Raw genomic sequence first — 7,182 nt, 5'->3', positions numbered from 1 at the left:
CTTCATATAAATCCATAATGAACTTTTTCACACTATCTGTTGTTACCCAGATGAGGATGGGTTCCTTCTGAGTCGGGTTTCTCTCAAGGTTTCTTCCTCTTAAAACATCTTAGGGAGTTTTTCCTCACCACCGTTGCCACTCAGTGTCTTGCTCAGTTGGGATAAATTCACACCTTTAAAATCTGTATCCCGTGTTTATATATTTCTGTAAAACTGCTTTGAGACAATGTCTATTGTAAAAAGCGCTATACAAATAAAACTGAATTGAATTGAATATAATCTTTGCATCTATGAGTGATATAATTCATATTAATGTAAGTTATATTTTACACTCTAATGAAATTAGTGATAAAGAGATTAAACATAGTGTTCACTGTCCTGTGTGCATGACAGACCACTACAGTTGGGAATGTGGTGTTAGATGAATCTAATAGCTGTAGGCTGTAAAAGATGATCGGTTTGTGATAAAAGCACCATTATCTGCACTTCCTACCAGGCTGGGATATGCGAAGAACAGAATTTCACTGTGCTGTAAAGTACATGTGACAAATAAAGGCTTCCTCTACTTCAACCAAACTGATGTTACTGACATGATAAAAATAGCTTACAGGCTAGTGGTACAGATCAAGAGTGGTGAATTGGATGGAAAAAAAGAAAACCTTGCTAAGGCATTCTACCATGTCCTAGATTCAACAGGATGTGGTTTTGCTCTGTCTTGATATCTGAATGTCACAGGCACATCTGTGTATGAAGGTGATATCGAGCGCATGGTGAAGAAAAAAAACAAACCTGTTTTTTTTTGTTCAGTTTGTTTTAGACACCAACTGGGGAATGTTTTGGTTCACTAGCCCCACCAGTGCCGAGTTACAGGTGTGAACATTTTCAGTCCAAATAGTTGGGTATGGAGAGAGGTTCTTTCATTTTATTTGTATAAACAAGCAATGCATTTGATAAATGTTGTGTTTTAAATAAATAATGCAGACTGGTTTGTTTAGTAAATATTATATGTATGGAATAATGCATTATGGACCTATAATAGCACACAATTATACTCAAATATTCTCTCTCTTTATTCTCTCTTTATTCTCTCTTTATTCTCCCTCTCTCTATTCTCTCTCTCTATTCTCTCTCACGTTAATAATAGTATAAACACAGTGTGTGTGAGAGTGAGAAACAGTAATGAAGTGTAAACTCCTCTGTGATGAATATGTGGGAAAACTTAAAGTTACAGCTTCACCTCTGACTGTTACACAGCGCTGACACTGGAGACTCCTTCCATACACGTTACATAAACAAATTTCTCCTAACTTCACCATATGAACAATTACACCGATGTTTTATCTGTTGATGTGGAGCATCTGCAGTATACTTCCCTGTGAATGAGCCGTTACTATAGAAGTGATTGTGTTTTATGATACAGCCAGAACTAACTACTACTGTTGCTATAGAAAATGAATCCACACCTTCTTATTTGAGAATTTAACAGCACTGTGGAAAATAATAATAAAAATCATTAAGAATAAGGAGCTAATATATTTAAAATATATACAGAACCTCCAAAAGTACTGCACCAGCAAGACCAAATCTATTGTTTGTTTTATACAATATAAAGATGTTAAACAACTTAGAACATGGCACATTTTCTTTGAACCCACCCATTTTTTAAAGTGATCAAAAATATTGAAGTGATCAGAAATATGTGACTGATTGGTGTTTCTTGTTGCTCAGGTGGGACCTGTTAGATTGATTGCTTAAAGAATTAATATCTCTGAAGTTCTACTCTTGGTCTGAGCCACAGGCTTCCACCTGTGCATTTTTTGTTAAAAAGGATAAACCACCATGAAGTCCAAAGACTGTCTGCGGTAGAAAACCAAGTCATTTTGAAGCTGAGAAAAGAGGGAAAATTTATCAGGGCCATTGCATGAGCATTGGGCATAGCCAATACAACAATTCTGAATGTCCTGATAAAGAAAGAAACCGCTGCTGGAAGAAGATTTCATGTTCAGAAATATAGATGCCACACCACAAGATGAAATGAGCTATGCCTTTAGGGGCACCAGCAACACTAGTTAGGTATATACTGTGAGCCAGACTTGGAGTTAATCTTAGTGTCTTAGGCTAGCATAGGTTTTAAATTTAGTTTTCACATATAAGCTAATGATATATGCCTTTGTCAGTCTGAGGTTCAATTCAATTTAGTGTTATTTGTATAGCGCTTTTTACAATGGACATTTTCTCAAAGCAGCTTTACAAAAATATATAAACACAAGATATGGATTTTAAGTGTGTGAATTTATCCCTATTGACCAAGCCGGTGGCGACGATGGTGAGGAAAAACTCCCTAAGATGATATGAGGACGAAATCATGAGAGGAACCCGACTCAGAAGGAAACCCTTCCTCATCTCTGGAACAACGGATAGTGTGAAAGTAAAGGAAAGTTCATTATTGTTTAATATAAAGTCTGTTTGTTGAACTAGTCCACTGTTCAGAGGAGACCCAAGTGCGTAGTCCCAAAAGCAACCGTAGTCCCAGGTTATTTAGTGAAGGTGAAGTCAGATGCAGTAGTATGCTCTGGGCCCATCCCAATGCCGCGTGGTGTAGCTTACAGCAGGTTATGGTTGCTGAACTTCTGGAGGTCCAGGTGGTGCTCTGAAAACAATGTGGGCTTTGTAGATAATTGTAGTTTTGAGGGCAAGGCTGGCCTGTTAGGGTGGGACGGTATCCATCCCACTCGGGAAGGTGCTGCTCTCATTTCTTGTTTGAGTTTCTGCTTATAGGTGGGAAGGAGCAGAATGGATAGGGGATCTGATGGGGATCTGATGTTTCAAAGAGAGTTCAAAGGAGTGAACAATGACTGGCTCGTCTCCGTAGCCTAACTAAGACGCCAGTTCTCCATATTTTTCTCTGGCATCAAAGGAAGTGGGTTCAGCTGGTCCCAGTAAATAATCAGAGAAAAAAAAATACAGTAATTCCTGATCAGTCATCATCCTTATTCTAATGTACAGTATTTGTAGTGTTTGCCAGTCATATGTGATGATCACATAAAAAAAATAAAAATAAAAATAAATAAAAATACAAACAAACGACTGCTATATTGTTTGGGAGATCACAACATGAGGCCATACAGGGTGCTCTCTTTGATTTTGTTCACATGGATTCCAGCCTACTGGTTGTGTGCAGTAAGACATGTCTCTTGTAATTGTGTAAAATGATGGAGTTGGGAGTAATAGACAGGTTACACGGTGATTAAAACAGCCTGATTGTGTTTGTGGGGTGAATCGTTTCTATGTGGACTTTTCTAATGTGAACATTTTATTTGATACCTATCCAGTGACTCGTATTGATGAGTTCCTGGATTGTCTAGATGCAGCTTGTGTTTATTTGACTAGGATTTGACCGAGGGCTACTCTTCTTGTCACTCTTCCATTTGGGCTTTTCAGAGTGCAAGGTCTGTTTCAGTGACTAATGGCACATGTGCCACTGGTTATTTAGATGTCATGTTATTTCTTAGTATGTGTCAATTCCAGGACTGGGGGCCAAACATGGCCCTCTGGCTTGTTTCATTTGGCCCATGTGAACTTCTGCATGCATCACATCTCACAGTGCTGAAGCTTTGGTTAACTGTTTTGATACAAGCTCTACATATAAAATGATTCACACAGGTGTCTGGTGTTGGCAGTGGTGTAACTGCAAATGAATTGGTGGAATATACTACAAATATACACCAATCCGCCATAACATTAAAACCAGGTGTCTAATATTCTGTCGGTCCCCCTTTTGCTGTCAAAACAGCTCTGACCCATTGAGGCATAGACTTCACAAGACTTCTGAAGGTGTGCTGTAGTATCCAGCACCAAGACGTTAGCAGCAGATCCTTTAAGTCCTGTAAGTTGTGAGGTGCGGCCTCCATGCATCGGACTTGTTTGTCCAGAACATTCCACAGATGCTCAGTGGGATTGAGATAAGGAATTTGGAGGCTGAGTCAACACCTTGAACTCTTTATGTTCCTCAAACCTAATGCAGACAGTCTCTTGGATTACTATCTAGGACTACTAGGCCTTTCTGTGGTGTCATTACATCACTCAGTGTGTTCTTTTTAAATTCAGACACAGAGCTGATTCAACAAGAAATAAAAAGATTTATCTCGGAATTAGATGTCAACAAACTTCAAGGTGTGGTCAGTCACCTTTGTTTTGTGTTGGGTGTTCAGAAGACACAGGACCTTGCGCTAATAGAGGCGACAGATCTTCAGGACTTCTACTGACAGATCTTCAGTTCACATCTACCAAAAACCCTGCAACTAAAAACACACATGGCATATTTGATGTACTTCCTGCAGGTGCGTGGATTCAGATCCCAATCATTTTCTCCAAACAGCATGATCACTTGCATTGTTTTTCAACCCTGTTAACCTTTTATAAGATTTTCCTATTTCCACAGATGTGTTTGTATTTAGCAGCAATTACATTTAATCAAAAGTAGTAAAGGATTTAATTGTTAATTCAACATGTTGACAGTCCAGATCCACGGTTAAACAAAAACTGTGAAGCCCTCCTGAGTCCACCTGCAGTTTTATTTTATGCTCTTAAGTGCTTTGGTCAAATCCAACATTTACTGTTAAAAGCTTTGTACACACAACGTATGCACTTTTTCACATATCTGCTGTTTTTATTTACATTATTAGCATCTCCTCTTGTTTGAGATTCTAGTGTAAATAAAACTGAACAGACTAGCAAGAATATTCACAGAGACATGGAAATATAATGAAAGAGAAATATTTTCAGTCACCAGTAAATTGCATCAGGTTGGCCAAGGACAAAATAAAAACACCCCAATAACTGAAAGAACAAGAAACTGACTTCACTATTTTAGTATAAGACAACAAATGACAAACTGCTTCCTTTTCTTCTTAGCTAACAAAAAATTCCAGAGAAACACTGAAACCCAACAAAAAAGGCAGATTAGCCTTACATCTAGTGACTTTAAGAACAAAGGTGGACGGTGGTAGCTGAGTGGTTAAGATGTCCGGAGCAAGGCCCTCGGCCCTCACATGCTCAGTTGCATAAATGAGATCAATGTAAGCTCTGGATAATGTGCCAAATGTGATAAATGTAAACATGATTATATAGATAACAGGAATATATATATAAAAAATTTAGCAATTAAAAGCAAAAATGTACACAAAACACGCTTAAGGTCTTACAATGAGAAATAAAAATACAAATCAAGTCACACAGCAGAATCACAAATGACTGAGCACGAAGCCGAGTGATCACTCCCGGTCACTTTAATGCCATCAGAACACCAGCAGGAGGTGATCCCTCAGGGAACTGATAGTGACCTCAGCACAGGATATCTGGACACAGAAAGCACACAGTTAACACAGACACACAACGGTGCATGATTATATGTCCATGAAAACCTTTTAATGTTTCTGTGTTATTTTATATTATGTATCATTTATTTGATATCTATTTTATTGTTCAGTGAAGGAAATCAAGTTCTTGATGAGTGGTAAGTAGATTAGCAACCATAACCTTAGATAGCAGACCTTTTACATGAGAACTCGTGTCTAACAGGATATTGAGCAGGATGTGGTTATCATCTGTCTGAAATAAAAAACCAAAGCTGAACCTGAAACTGACTCCATGCTCATGAACAACATAATGAAAACCACAACAAAACTCACAGCTGATAAACACGACAAAAGCCGATTCCAGACCTGATTGATTTTAATGCTGCAAAACTTGCTTGTCTTCAGAACATGCTCTTCAGGTGGGTGTGGCCATACGTACCTCTTATCAACAAGAGTACATCAAATGAATATCAGTCATTTTGGAGTGACCACATCTGTCATGTATCCCGTACACTGTACACCATCTAATGACACTTCTTATTGAAGCTGACCAAGTGAGACACTGATTGGTGTGTAAAGTAAAGAAATGCAATCTAAGTTTATTTAAATGCAGTAGTAAATGTATTTGTCAGTGATCCTGACCCCTTCTGCTCTCCGGACTTGCCTGATCATGCTCTACTTCTGGTTGGAGTTCTCATCAGTTGGAGTCACATGCTGCTGCTGAGGATGTCCCACATGGTGCAGTATAAAGATCACTGAGATTACTGAGGACGGTTCCACTTAAACACCATAAAGATGCCTCTGGACCTCAGTTCATATGAACAGATATACTATGATAGCTTTAGCACTTCAATTACCACAAACAGTTCTGCACTCGAGTCTCCATCAGTGAACAGTGGAGAAGTTCAACACAACAGACTTCCTGTAGAAACTGTAATGAATTTCCGGCTTACACAACTGCACTATTTCAGCATGTAGTGTTAGCACATTTACAGAAGGGGTGTATTTATTTATAATCGCACTATCCGGTGTCACCCAAATGAGGATGGGTTCCCTTTTGAGTCTGGTTCCTCTCGAGGTTTCTTCCTCATATCGTCTCAGTGTTACGCCACGGCCAGCAGAGGGCACTGCGGCACGGCTTCTGACTGGTCACGTGACGCTTTTGTTTTCGTTTGCTTCCTGCTTGGACATTAATTTAAGTCTGATCTTGTCTCTGATTTGCCCCATGTGTTCATGTTTTGGTTTGATTATGTTGACTAAACCCCTCGGTGACTGCGCACTTTGTGCAGTATTATTTGGTTTACGTTTGTCATGTCAAGGAAGTATGACGATATGTGCTAATGTGTAGCATGTTAGCGGTCGTAGCTAGATGACCAGAGTTTGTATAGTCAGTAGAGACCGCGCTCCCTGTGTTTGTTTATCTGCTAATCAATAAAGACTTTGGCCTGCACCTGCATCCGCCTCCAGTCCCGTTTCGTAACAGAATACTACACCCAAAATGCGGAAGTAGCAGGTACCTATGAGCGCCGCCGTGGAGGCCAGGATTTGGGCGCTTTACCGTTCGTCCCTGGAGATGAGCAAACAGCTCGCAGAGGAAATTGCTCAGTGCAAAGCCGAGCTGCGCGCCACGTCGTCCCTCGCGCCATATACCCCGTCCCCACCGCCGAAGAGCGACGCCGTGCAACGCAGCCTGCAAAGTGACCTGAGCATCTGGGGCTTCCCACTGCAGGGGAATTGCACCATGCTGCACAGTCCAGAGGTGAAGGCTGGCCCAGAATTATTTTTTTTGGGCGGAAGCAATGAGGACAGCAGAGCTCCAGCCTGA

Source organism: Ictalurus punctatus, chromosome 14, assembly GCF_001660625.3.
Source record: "Ictalurus punctatus breed USDA103 chromosome 14, Coco_2.0, whole genome shotgun sequence".
NCBI lineage: Eukaryota > Metazoa > Chordata > Actinopteri > Siluriformes > Ictaluridae > Ictalurus > Ictalurus punctatus.
Note: the sequence above shows the minus strand (reverse complement) of the source record.